Genomic DNA, 15,385 nt, shown 5'->3' with positions numbered 1-15,385 from the left:
CAGGAGAGAACCCAGTGCTGCATCTTTTAGCCCAGCACTGACCCTGAAAAGTAATTCTAAGCGTACTTACCAGTAACTTGTATTTCATTCCATAGGAATCCATTGTGTGGTTTTGAGCAGAAAAGTTTCTAAGTGTCCATTTTTGAAACGTACAAATATTTCTCTAAAATGAGGTGAACTACGAATTCCGATTTACTCTCCTGTTATCAGGAGATAACCCAGTGCTGCATCTTTCAGCCCAGTACTGACCCTGACAAGTAATTCTAAGTGTACTTACCAGTAACTTGTATTTCCTTGCATCAGAATCCATTGTGTGGTTTTCACCAGAAAAGTTTCTTAGTGTCCAATTTTGATACGTACAAATATTCCTCTAAAATCAGCCGAACTACGAATTCCGATTTACTCATCTGTTATCAGGAGAGAACCCAGTGCTGCATCTTTTAGTCCAGCACTGACCCTGAAAAGTAATTCTAAGCGTACTTACCAGTAACTTGTATTTCCTTCCATAGGAATCCATTGTGTGGTTTTCACCAGAAAAGTTTCTAAGTGTCCATTTTTGAAACGTACAAATATTCCTCTAAAATCAGCCGAACTACGAATTCCGATTTACTCACCTGTTATCAGGAGAGAACCCAGTGCTGCATCTTTTAGCCCAGCACTGACCCTGAAAAGTAATTCTAAGCGTACTTACCAGTAACTTATATTTCCTTCCATAGGAATCCTTTCTGTGGTTTTCACCAGATAAGTGTCCACTTTTGAAACGTAGAAATATTCCTCTAAAATCAGCCAAACTACTAATTCCGATTTACTCACCTGTGATCAGGAGAGAACCCAGTGCTGCATCTTTAATCCCAGCACTGACCCTGTAAAGTAATTCTAAGCGTACTTACCAGTAACTTGTATTTGCTTCCATAGGAATCCATTGTGTGGTTTTCACCAGAAAAGTTTCTTAGTGTCCAATTTTGATACGTACAAATATTCTTCTAAAATCAGCCGAACTACGAATTCCAAATTACTCACCTGTTATCAGGGGAGAACCCAGTGCTGCATCTTTTAGCCCAGCACTGACCCTGAAAAGTAATTCTAAGCGTACTTACCAGTAACTTGTATTTCCTTCCATAGGAATCCATTGTGTGGTTTTCACCAGAATAGTTTCTGTGTCCATTTTTGAAACGTACATTTATTCCTCTAAAATCAGCCGAACTACGAATTCCGATTTACTCACCTGTTATCAGGAGAGAACCCAGTGCTGCATCTTTTAGTCCAGCACTGACCCTGAAAAGTAATTCTAAGCCTACTTTCCAGTAACTTGTATTTCCTTCCATAGGAATCCATTGTGTGGTTTTCACCAGAAAAGTTTCTAAGTGGCCATTTTTGAAACTTACAAATATTCCTCTAAAATCAGCCAAAGTACCAATTCCGATTTACTCACCTATTATCAGGAGAGAACCCAGTGCTGCATCTTTTAGACCAGCACTGACTCTGAGAAGTAATTCTAAGCGTACTTACCAGTAACTTGTATTTCCTTCCATTGGAATCCTTTTGTGTGGTTTTCACCAGATAAGTGTCCAATTTTGAAACGTACAAATATTCCTCTAAAATCATCCGAACAACGAATTCCGATTTACTCACCTGTTATCAGGAGAGAACCCAGTGCTGCATCTTTTAGCCCAGCACTGACCCTGAAAAGTAATTCTAAGCGTACTTTCCAGTAACTTGTATTTCCTTCCATAGGAATCCATTGTGTGGTTTTCACCAGAAAAGTTTCAGTGTCCAATTTTGAAAGGTACAAATATTCCTCTAAAATCAGCCGAACTACGATTTCCGATTTACTCACCTGTTATCAGGAGAGAACCCAGTGCTGCATCTTTTAGACCAGCACTGACTCTGAGAAGTAATTCTAAGCGTACTTAAAAGTAACTTGTATTTCCTTCCATTGGAATCCTTTGTGTGGTTTTCACCAGATAAGTGTCCATTTTTGAAACGTACAAATATTCCTCTAAAATCAGCCGAACTACGAATTCCGATTTACTCACCTGTCATCAGTAGAGAACCCAGTGCTGCATCTTTTAGCCCAGCACTGACCCTGAAAAGTAATTCTAAGCGTACTTACCAGTAACTTGTATTTCGTTCCATAGGAATCCATTGTGTGGTTTTGAGCAGAAAAGTTTCTAAGTGTCCATTTTTGAAACGTACAAATATTCCTCTAAAATGAGCTGGACTACGAATTCCGATTTACTCTCCTGTTATCAGGAGATAACCCACTGCTGCATCTTTCAGGCCAGTACTGACCCTGAAAAGTAATTCTAAGCGTACTTACCAGTAACTTGTATTTCCTTGCATTGGAATCCATTGTGTGGTTTTCACCAGAAAAGTTTCTTAGTGTCCAATTTTGATACATACAAATATTCCTCTAAAATTATCCGAACTAAGAATTCTGATTTACTCACCTGTTATCAGGAGATAACCCAGTGCTGCATCTTTTAGACCAGCACTGACCCTGAAAAGTAATTCTAAGCGTACTTACCAGTAACTTGTATTTCCTTCCATAGGAATCCATTGTGTGGTTTTCACCAGAAAAGTTTCTGTGTCTATTTTTGAAACGCACAAATATTCCTTTAATATCAGCCGACTTACTCACCTGTTATCTGGAGAGAACCCAGTGCTGCATCTTTTAGTCCAGCACTGTCCCTGAAAAGTCTTTTCTCAGCGTACTTCCCGGAAATTTGTATTTCCTTCCATAGGAATCCATTGTGTGGTTTTCACCAGAAAAGTTTCTATGTCCATTTTTGAAACATACAAATATTCCTCTAAAATCAGCCAAAGTACGAATTCTGATTTACTCACCTGTTATCAGGAGAGAACCCAGTGCTGCATCTTTTAGTCCAGCACTGTCCCTGAAAAGTATTTTCTAAGCGTACTTACCAGTAACTTGTATTTCCTTCCATAGGAATCCATTGTGTGGTTTTCACCAGAAATGTTTCTGTGTCCATTTTTGAAACGTACAAATATTCCTCTAAAATCAGCCGAACTACGAATTCCGATTTACTCACCTGTCATCAGTAGAGAACCCAGTGCTGCATCTTTTAGCCCAGCACTGACCCTGAAAAGTAATTCTAAGCGTACTTACCAGTAACTTGCATTTCCTTCCATAGGAATTATTTGTGTGGTTTTCACCAGAAAAATTTCTGTGTCCATTTTTGAAACGTACAAATATTCCTCTAAAATCAGCCGAACTACGAATTCCGATTTACTCACCTGTTATCAGGAGAGAACCCAGTGCTGCATCTTTTAGTCCAGCACTGACCCTAAAAAGTAATTCTAAGCGTACTTACCAGTAACTTGTATTTCCTTCCATAGGAATCCATTGTGTGGTTTTCACCAGAAAAGTTTCTAAGTGTCCATTTTTGAAACTTACAAATATTCCTCTAAACTCAGCCGAAGTACGAATTCTGATTTACTCACCTTTTATCAGGAGAGAACCCAGTGCTGCATCTTTTAGACCAGCAATGACCCTGAAAAGTAAGTCTAAGCGTACTTACCAGTAATTTGTATTTCCTTCCATAGGAATCCATTGTGTGGTTTTCACCAGAAAAGTTTGTAAGTGTCCATTTTTGAAATGTACAAATATTCCTTTAAAATCAGCCGAACTACAAATTCCGATTTACTCACCTGTTAACAGGAGATGACCCAGTGCTGCATCGTTTAGACCAGCACTGACTCTGAAAAGTAATTCTAAGCGTACTTACCAGTAACTTGTATTTCCTTTTATAGGAATCCATTGTGTGGTTTAAACCAGAAAAGTTTCTAAGTGTCCATTTTTGAAACGCACAAATATTCCTCTAAAATCAGGCGAACTACGAATTCCGATTTTCTCACCTGTTATCAGGAGAGAACCCACTGCTACATCTTTCATCCCAGTACTGACCCTGAAATGTAATTCTAAGCGTACTAACCAGTAACTTGTATTTCATTCCATAGGAATCCATTTTGTGGATTTCACCAGAAAAGTTTCAGTGTCCAATTTTGAAAGGTACAAATATTCCTCTAAAATCAGCCGAACTACGATTTCCGATTTACTTACCTGTTATCAGGAGAGAACCCAGTGCTGCATCTTTTAGACCAGCACTGACTCTGAGATGTAATTCTAAGCGTACTTACCAGTAACTTGTATTTCCTTCCATTGGAATCCTTTGTGTGGTTTTCACCAGATAAGTGTCCAATTTTGAAACGTACAAATATTCCTCTAAAATCAGCCGAACTACGAATTCCGATTTACTCACCTGTTATCAGGAGAGAACCCAGTGCTGCATCTTTCAGCCCAGCACTGACCCTGAAAAGCAATGTTAAGCGTACTTACCAGTAACTTGTATTCCTTTCCATAGGAATCCATTGTGTGGTTTTCACCAGAAAAGTTTCTGTGTCCATTTTTGAAACGCACAAATATTCCTTTAATATCAGCCGAACAACAAATTACGATTTACTCACCTGTTATCAGGAGAGATCCCAGTGCTGCATCTTTTAGACCAGCACTGACTCTGAAAAGTAATTCTAAGCGTACTTACCAGTAACTTGTATTTCCTTCCATAGGAATCCATTGTGTGGATTTCACCAGAAAAGTTTCAGTGTCCAATTTTGAAAGGTACATATATTCCTCTAAAATCAGCCGAACTACAAATTCCGATTTACTCACTTGTTATCAGGAGAGATCGCAGTGCTGCATCTTTTAGACCAGCACTGACTCTGAAAAGTAATTCTAAGCGTACTTACCAGTAACTTGTATTTCCTTCCATAGGAATCCATTGTGTGGATTTCACCAGAAAAGTTTCAGTGTCCATTTTTGAAACGTACAAATATTCCTCTAAATTCAGCCGAACAACGAATTCCGATTAACTCACCTGTTATCAGGAGAGAACCAACTGCTACATCTTTCAGCCCAGTAATGACCCTGAAAAGTAATTCTAAGCGTACTTACCAGTAACTTATATTTCCTTCCATAGGAATCCTTTCTGTGGTTTTCACCAGATAAGTGTCCAATTTTGAAACGTAGAAATATTCCTCTAAAATCAGCCAAACTACTAATTCCGATTTACTCACCTGTGATCAGGAGAGAACCCAGTGCTGCATCTTTAATCCCAGCACTGACCCTGTAAAGTAATTCTAAGCGTACTTACCAGTAACTTGTATTTGCTTCCATAGGAATCCATTGTGTGGTTTTCACCAGAAAAGTTTCTTAGTGTCCAATTTTGATACGTACAAATATTCTTCTAAAATCAGCTGAACTACGAATTCCAAATTACTCACCTGTTATCAGGGGAGAACCCAGTGCTGCATCTTTTAGCCCAGCACTGACCCTGAAAAGTAATTCTAAGCGTACTTACCAGTAACTTGTATTTCCTTCCATAGGAATCCATTGTGTGGTTTTCACCAGAATAGTTTCTGTGTCCATTTTTGAAACGTACATTTATTCCTCTAAAATCAGCCGAACTACGAATTCCGATTTACTCACCTGTTATCAGGAGAGAACCCAGTGCTGCATCTTTTAGTCCAGCACTGACCCTGAAAAGTAATTCTAAGCCTACTTTCCAGTAACTTGTATTTCCTTCCATAGGAATCCATTGTGTGGTTTTCACCAGAAAAGTTTCTAAGTGGCCATTTTTGAAACTTACAAATATTCCTCTAAAATCAGCCAAAGTACCAATTCCGATTTACTCACCTATTATCAGGAGAGAACCCAGTGCTGCATCTTTTAGACCAGCACTGACTCTGAGAAGTAATTCTAAGCGTACTTACCAGTAACTTGTATTTCCTTCCATTGGAATCCTTTTGTGTGGTTTTCACCAGATAAGTGTCCAATTTTGAAACGTACAAATATTCCTCTAAAATCATCCGAACAACGAATTCCGATTTACTCACCTGTTATCAGGAGAGAACCCAGTGCTGCATCTTTTAGCCCAGCACTGACCCTGAAAAGTAATTCTAAGCGTACTTTCCAGTAACTTGTATTTCCTTCCATAGGAATCCATTGTGTGGTTTTCACCAGAAAAGTTTCAGTGTCCAATTTTGAAAGGTACAAATATTCCTCTAAAATCAGCCGAACTACGATTTCCGATTTACTCACCTGTTATCAGGAGAGAACCCAGTGCTGCATCTTTTAGACCAGCACTGACTCTGAGAAGTAATTCTAAGCGTACTTAAAAGTAACTTGTATTTCCTTCCATTGGAATCCTTTGTGTGGTTTTCACCAGATAAGTGTCCATTTTTGAAACGTACAAATATTCCTCTAAAATCAGCCGAACTACGAATTCCGATTTACTCACCTGTCATCAGTAGAGAACCCAGTGCTGCATCTTTTAGCCCAGCACTGACCCTGAAAAGTAATTCTAAGCGTACTTACCAGTAACTTGTATTTCGTTCCATAGGAATCCATTGTGTGGTTTTGAGCAGAAAAGTTTCTAAGTGTCCATTTTTGAAACGTACAAATATTCCTCTAAAATGAGCTGGACTACGAATTCCGATTTACTCTCCTGTTATCAGGAGATAACCCACTGCTGCATCTTTCAGGCCAGTACTGACCCTGAAAAGTAATTCTAAGCGTACTTACCAGTAACTTGTATTTCCTTGCATTGGAATCCATTGTGTGGTTTTCACCAGAAAAGTTTCTTAGTGTCCAATTTTGATACATACAAATATTCCTCTAAAATTATCCGAACTAAGAATTCTGATTTACTCACCTGTTATCAGGAGATAACCCAGTGCTGCATCTTTTAGACCAGCACTGACCCTGAAAAGTAATTCTAAGCGTACTTACCAGTAACTTGTATTTCCTTCCATAGGAATCCATTGTGTGGTTTTCACCAGAAAAGTTTCTGTGTCTATTTTTGAAACGCACAAATATTCCTTTAATATCAGCCGACTTACTCACCTGTTATCTGGAGAGAACCCAGTGCTGCATCTTTTAGTCCAGCACTGTCCCTGAAAAGTCTTTTCTCAGCGTACTTCCCGGAAATTTGTATTTCCTTCCATAGGAATCCATTGTGTGGTTTTCACCAGAAAAGTTTCTATGTCCATTTTTGAAACATACAAATATTCCTCTAAAATCAGCCAAAGTACGAATTCTGATTTACTCACCTGTTATCAGGAGAGAACCCAGTGCTGCATCTTTTAGTCCAGCACTGTCCCTGAAAAGTATTTTCTAAGCGTACTTACCAGTAACTTGTATTTCCTTCCATAGGAATCCATTGTGTGGTTTTCACCAGAAATGTTTCTGTGTCCATTTTTGAAACGTACAAATATTCCTCTAAAATCAGCCGAACTACGAATTCCGATTTACTCACCTGTCATCAGTAGAGAACCCAGTGCTGCATCTTTTAGCCCAGCACTGACCCTGAAAAGTAATTCTAAGCGTACTTACCAGTAACTTGCATTTCCTTCCATAGGAATTATTTGTTTGGTTTTCACCAGAAAAATTTCTGTGTCCATTTTTGAAACGTACAAATATTCCTCTAAAATCAGCCGAACTACGAATTCCGATTTACTCACCTGTTATCAGGAGAGAACCCAGTGCTGCATCTTTTAGTCCAGCACTGACCCTAAAAAGTAATTCTAAGCGTACTTACCAGTAACTTGTATTTCCTTCCATAGGAATCCATTGTGTGGTTTTCACCAGAAAAGTTTCTAAGTGTCCATTTTTGAAACTTACAAATATTCCTCTAAACTCAGCCGAAGTACGAATTCTGATTTACTCACCTTTTATCAGGAGAGAACCCAGTGCTGCATCTTTTAGACCAGCAATGACCCTGAAAAGTAAGTCTAAGCGTACTTACCAGTAATTTGTATTTCCTTCCATAGGAATCCATTGTGTGGTTTTCACCAGAAAAGTTTGTAAGTGTCCATTTTTGAAATGTACAAATATTCCTTTAAAATCAGCCGAACTACAAATTCCGATTTACTCACCTGTTAACAGGAGATGACCCAGTGCTGCATCGTTTAGACCAGCACTGACTCTGAAAAGTAATTCTAAGCGTACTTACCAGTAACTTGTATTTCCTTTTATAGGAATCCATTGTGTGGTTTAAACCAGAAAAGTTTCTAAGTGTCCATTTTTGAAACGCACAAATATTCCTCTAAAATCAGGCGAACTACGAATTCCGATTTTCTCACCTGTTATCAGGAGAGAACCCACTGCTACATCTTTCATCCCAGTACTGACCCTGAAATGTAATTCTAAGCGTACTAACCAGTAACTTGTATTTCATTCCATAGGAATCCATTTTGTGGATTTCACCAGAAAAGTTTCAGTGTCCAATTTTGAAAGGTACAAATATTCCTCTAAAATCAGCCGAACTACGATTTCCGATTTACTTACCTGTTATCAGGAGAGAACCCAGTGCTGCATCTTTTAGACCAGCACTGACTCTGAGATGTAATTCTAAGCGTACTTACCAGTAACTTGTATTTCCTTCCATTGGAATCCTTTGTGTGGTTTTCACCAGATAAGTGTCCAATTTTGAAACGTACAAATATTCCTCTAAAATCAGCCGAACTACGAATTCCGATTTACTCACCTGTTATCAGGAGAGAACCCAGTGCTGCATCTTTCAGCCCAGCACTGACCCTGAAAAGCAATGTTAAGCGTACTTACCAGTAACTTGTATTCCTTTCCATAGGAATCCATTGTGTGGTTTTCACCAGAAAAGTTTCTGTGTCCATTTTTGAAACGCACAAATATTCCTTTAATATCAGCCGAACAACAAATTACGATTTACTCACCTGTTATCAGGAGAGATCCCAGTGCTGCATCTTTTAGACCAGCACTGACTCTGAAAAGTAATTCTAAGCGTACTTACCAGTAACTTGTATTTCCTTCCATAGGAATCCATTGTGTGGATTTCACCAGAAAAGTTTCAGTGTCCAATTTTGAAAGGTACATATATTCCTCTAAAATCAGCCGAACTACAAATTCCGATTTACTCACTTGTTATCAGGAGAGATCGCAGTGCTGCATCTTTTAGACCAGCACTGACTCTGAAAAGTAATTCTAAGCGTACTTACCAGTAACTTGTATTTCCTTCCATAGGAATCCATTGTGTGGATTTCACCAGAAAAGTTTCAGTGTCCATTTTTGAAACGTACAAATATTCCTCTAAATTCAGCCGAACAACGAATTCCGATTAACTCACCTGTTATCAGGAGAGAACCAACTGCTACATCTTTCAGCCCAGTAATGACCCTGAAAAGTAATTCTAAGCGTACTTACCAGTAACTTATATTTCCTTCCATAGGAATCCTTTCTGTGGTTTTCACCAGATAAGTGTCCAATTTTGAAACGTAGAAATATTCCTCTAAAATCAGCCAAACTACTAATTCCGATTTACTCACCTGTGATCAGGAGAGAACCCAGTGCTGCATCTTTAATCCCAGCACTGACCCTGTGAAGTAATTCTAAGCGTACTTACCAGTAACTTGTATTTGCTTCCATAGGAATCCATTGTGTGGTTTTCACCAGAAAAGTTTCTTAGTGTCCAATTTTGATACGTACAAATATTCTTCTAAAATCAGCTGAACTACGAATTCCAAATTACTCACCTGTTATCAGGGGAGAACCCAGTGCTGCATCTTTTAGCCCAGCACTGACCCTGAAAAGTAATTCTAAGCGTACTTACCAGTAACTTGTATTTCCTTCCATAGGAATCCATTGTGTGGTTTTCACCAGAATAGTTTCTGTGTCCATTTTTGAAACGTACATTTATTCCTCTAAAATCAGCCGAACTACGAATTCCGATTTACTCACCTGTTATCAGGAGAGAACCCAGTGCTGCATCTTTTAGTCCAGCACTGACCCTGAAAAGTAATTCTAAGCCTACTTTCCAGTAACTTGTATTTCCTTCCATAGGAATCCATTGTGTGGTTTTCACCAGAAAAGTTTCTAAGTGGCCATTTTTGAAACTTACAAATATTCCTCTAAAATCAGCCAAAGTACCAATTCCGATTTACTCACCTATTATCAGGAGAGAACCCAGTGCTGCATCTTTTAGACCAGCACTGACTCTGAGAAGTAATTCTAAGCGTACTTACCAGTAACTTGTATTTCCTTCCATTGGAATCCTTTTGTGTGGTTTTCACCAGATAAGTGTCCAATTTTGAAACGTACAAATATTCCTCTAAAATCATCCGAACAACGAATTCCGATTTACTCACCTGTTATCAGGAGAGAACCCAGTGCTGCATCTTTTAGCCCAGCACTGACCCTGAAAAGTAATTCTAAGCGTACTTTCCAGTAACTTGTATTTCCTTCCATAGGAATCCATTGTGTGGTTTTCACCAGAAAAGTTTCTAAGTGTCCATTTTTGAAACACACAAATATTCCTCTAAAATAAGGCGAACTACGAATTCCGATTTTCTCACCTGTTATCAGGAGAGAACCCACTGCTACATCTTTCATCCCAGTACTGACCCTGAAATGTAATTCTAAGCGTACTAACCAGTAACTTGTATTTCATTCCATAGGAATCCATTGTGTGGATTTCACCAGAAAAGTTTCAGTGTCCAATTTTGAAAGGTACAAATATTCCTCTAAAATCAGCCGAACTACGATTTCCGATTTACTCACCTGTTATCAGGAGAGAACCCAGTGCTGCATCTTTTAGACCAGCACTGACTCTGAGAAGTAATTCTAAGCGTACTTAAAAGTAACTTGTATTTCCTTCCATTGGAATCCTTTGTGTGGTTTTCACCAGATAAGTGTCCATTTTTGAAACGTACAAATATTCCTCTAAAATCAGCCGAACTACGAATTCCGATTTACTCACCTGTCATCAGTAGAGAACCCAGTGCTGCATCTTTTAGCCCAGCACTGACCCTGAAAAGTAATTCTAAGCGTACTTACCAGTAACTTGTATTTCGTTCCATAGGAATCCATTGTGTGGTTTTGAGCAGAAAAGTTTCTAAGTGTCCATTTTTGAAACGTACAAATATTCCTCTAAAATGAGCTGGACTACGAATTCCGATTTACTCTCCTGTTATCAGGAGATAACCCACTGCTGCATCTTTCAGGCCAGTACTGACCCTGAAAAGTAATTCTAAGCGTACTTACCAGTAACTTGTATTTCCTTGCATTGGAATCCATTGTGTGGTTTTCACCAGAAAAGTTTCTTAGTGTCCAATTTTGATACATACAAATATTCCTCTAAAATTATCCGAACTAAGAATTCTGATTTACTCACCTGTTATCAGGAGATAACCCAGTGCTGCATCTTTTAGACCAGCACTGACCCTGAAAAGTAATTCTAAGCGTACTTACCAGTAACTTGTATTTCCTTCCATAGGAATCCATTGTGTGGTTTTCACCAGAAAAGTTTCTGTGTCTATTTTTGAAACGCACAAATATTCCTTTAATATCAGCCGACTTACTCACCTGTTATCTGGAGAGAACCCAGTGCTGCATCTTTTAGTCCAGCACTGTCCCTGAAAAGTCTTTTCTCAGCGTACTTCCCGGAAATTTGTATTTCCTTCCATAGGAATCCATTGTGTGGTTTTCACCAGAAAAGTTTCTATGTCCATTTTTGAAACATACAAATATTCCTCTAAAATCAGCCAAAGTACGAATTCTGATTTACTCACCTGTTATCAGGAGAGAACCCAGTGCTGCATCTTTTAGTCCAGCACTGTCCCTGAAAAGTATTTTCTAAGCGTACTTACCAGTAACTTGTATTTCCTTCCATAGGAATCCATTGTGTGGTTTTCACCAGAAATGTTTCTGTGTCCATTTTTGAAACGTACAAATATTCCTCTAAAATCAGCCGAACTACGAATTCCGATTTACTCACCTGTCATCAGTAGAGAACCCAGTGCTGCATCTTTTAGCCCAGCACTGACCCTGAAAAGTAATTCTAAGCGTACTTACCAGTAACTTGCATTTCCTTCCATAGGAATTATTTGTGTGGTTTTCACCAGAAAAATTTCTGTGTCCATTTTTGAAACGTACAAATATTCCTCTAAAATCAGCCGAACTACGAATTCCGATTTACTCACCTGTTATCAGGAGAGAACCCAGTGCTGCATCTTTTAGTCCAGCACTGACCCTAAAAAGTAATTCTAAGCGTACTTACCAGTAACTTGTATTTCCTTCCATAGGAATCCATTGTGTGGTTTTCACCAGAAAAGTTTCTAAGTGTCCATTTTTGAAACTTACAAATATTCCTCTAAACTCAGCCGAAGTACGAATTCTGATTTACTCACCTTTTATCAGGAGAGAACCCAGTGCTGCATCTTTTAGACCAGCAATGACCCTGAAAAGTAAGTCTAAGCGTACTTACCAGTAATTTGTATTTCCTTCCATAGGAATCCATTGTGTGGTTTTCACCAGAAAAGTTTGTAAGTGTCCATTTTTGAAATGTAGAAATATTCCTTTAAAATCAGCCGAACTACAAATTCCGATTTACTCACCTGTTAACAGGAGATGACCCAGTGCTGCATCGTTTAGACCAGCACTGACTCTGAAAAGTAATTCTAAGCGTACTTACCAGTAACTTGTATTTCCTTTTATAGGAATCCATTGTGTGGTTTAAACCAGAAAAGTTTCTAAGTGTCCATTTTTGAAACGCACAAATATTCCTCTAAAATCAGGCGAACTACGAATTCCGATTTTCTCACCTGTTATCAGGAGAGAACCCACTGCTACATCTTTCATCCCAGTACTGACCCTGAAATGTAATTCTAAGCGTACTAACCAGTAACTTGTATTTCATTCCATAGGAATCTATTTTGTGGATTTCACCAGAAAAGTTTCAGTGTCCAATTTTGAAAGGTACAAATATTCCTCTAAAATCAGCCGAACTACGATTTCCGATTTACTTACCTGTTATCAGGAGAGAACCCAGTGCTGCATCTTTTAGACCAGCACTGACTCTGAGATGTAATTCTAAGTGTACTTACCAGTAACTTGTATTTCCTTCCATTGGAATCCTTTGTGTGGTTTTCACCAGATAAGTGTCCAATTTTGAAACGTACAAATATTCCTCTAAAATCAGCCGAACTACGAATTCCGATTTACTCACCTGTTATCAGGAGAGAACCCAGTGCTGCATCTTTCAGCCCAGCACTGACCCTGAAAAGCAATTTTAAGCGTACTTACCAGTAACTTGTATTCCTTTCCATAGGAATCCATTGTGTGGTTTTCACCAGAAAAGTTTCTGTGTCCATTTTTGAAACGCACAAATATTCCTTTAATATCAGCCGAACAACAAATTACGATTTACTCACCTGTTATCAGGAGAGATCCCAGTGCTGCATCTTTTAGACCAGCACTGACTCTGAAAAGTAATTCTAAGCGTACTTACCAGTAACTTGTATTTCCTTCCATAGGAATCCATTGTGTGGATTTCACCAGAAAAGTTTCAGTGTCCAATTTTGAAAGGTACATATATTCCTCTAAAATCAGCCGAACTACAAATTCCGATTTACTCACTTGTTATCAGGAGAGATCGCAGTGCTGCATCTTTTAGACCAGCACTGACTCTGAAAAGTAATTCTAAGCGTACTTACCAGTAACTTGTATTTCCTTCCATAGGAATCCATTGTGTGGATTTCACCAGAAAAGTTTCAGTGTCCATTTTTGAAACGTACAAATATTCCTCTAAATTCAGCCGAACAACGAATTCCGATTAACTCACCTGTTGTCAGGAGAGAACCAACTTCTACATCTTTCAGCCCAGTAATGACCCTGAAAAGTAATTCTAAGCGTACTTACCAGTAACTTGTTTTTCCTTCCATAGGAATCCATTGTGTGGTTTTCACCAGAAAAGTTTCTAAGTGTCCAATTTTGAAAGGTACAAATATTCCTCTAAAATCAGCCGAACTACGAATTCCGATTTACTCACCTGTTATCAGGAGAGAACCCAGTGCTGCATCTTTTAGAACAGCACTGACTCTGAGAAGTAGTTCTAAGCGTACTTACCAGTAACTTATATTTCCTTCCATAGGAATGCTTTGTGTGGTTTTCACCAGATAAGTGTCCAATTTTGAAACGTACAAATATTCCTCTAAAATCAGCCGAACTACTAATTCTGATTTACTCACCTGTGATCAGGAGAGAACCCACTGCTACATCTTTCACCCCAGTACTGACCCAGAAAAGTAATTCTAAGCGTACTTACCAGTAACTTGTTTTTCCTTCCATAGGAATCCATTGTGTGGTTTTCACCAGAAAAGTTTCTAAGTGTCCAATTTTGAAAGGTACAAATATTCCTCTAAAATCAGCCGAACTACGAATACCGATTTACTCACCTGTTATCAGGAGAGAACCCAGTGCTGCATCTTTTAGAACAGCACTGACTCTGAGAAGTAGTTCTAAGCGTACTTACCAGTAACTTATATTTCCTTCTATAGGAATCCTTTGTGTGGTTTTCACCAGATAAGTGTCCAATTTTGAAACGTAGAAATATTCCTCTAAAATCAGCCAAACTACTAATTCCGATTTACTCACCTGTGATCAGGAGAACCCAGTGCTGCATCTTTAATCCCAGCACTGACCCTGTAAAGTAATTCTAAGCGTACTTACCAGTAACTTGTATTTGCTTCCATAGGAATCCATTGTGTGGTTTTCACCAGAAAAGTTTCTTAGTGTCCAATTTTGATACGTACAAATATTCTTCGAAAATCAGCCGAACTACGAATTCCAAATTACTCACCTGTTATCAGGGGAGAACCCAGTGCTGCATCTTTTAGCCCAGCACTGACCCTGAAAAGTAATTCTAAGCGTACTTACCAGTAACTTGTATTTCCTTCCATAGGAATCCATTGTGTGGTTTTCACCAGAAAAGTTTCTGTGTCCATTTTTGAAACGTACAATTATTCCTCTAAAATCAGCCGAACTACGAATTCCGATTTACTCACCTGTTATCAGGAGAGAACCCAGTGCTGCATCTTTTAGTCCAGCACTGACCCTGAAAAGTAATTCTAAGCGTACTTTCCAGTAACTTGTATTTCCTTCCATAGGAATCCATTGTGTGGTTTTCACCAGAAAAGTTTCTAAGTGTCCATTTTTGAAACTTACAAATATTCCTCTAAAATCAGCCAAAGTACCAATTCCGATTTACTCACCTATTATCAGGAGAGAACCCAGTGCTGCATCTTTTAGACCAGCACTGACTCTGAGAAGTAATTCTAAGCGTACTTACCAGTAACTTGTATTTCCTTCCATTGGAATCCTTTTGTGTGGTTTTCACCAGATAAGTGTCCAATTTTGAAACGTACAAATATTCCTCTAAAATCAGCCGAACAACGAATTCCGATTTACTCACCTGTTATCAGGAGAGAACCCAGTGCTGCATCTTTTAGCCCAGCACTGACCCTGAAAAGTAATTCTAAGCGTACTTTCCAGTAA

The sequence above is a fragment of the Triturus cristatus genome, chromosome 1_1 (assembly GCF_964204655.1).
Source record: "Triturus cristatus chromosome 1_1, aTriCri1.1, whole genome shotgun sequence".
NCBI lineage: Eukaryota > Metazoa > Chordata > Amphibia > Caudata > Salamandridae > Triturus > Triturus cristatus.
Note: the sequence above shows the minus strand (reverse complement) of the source record.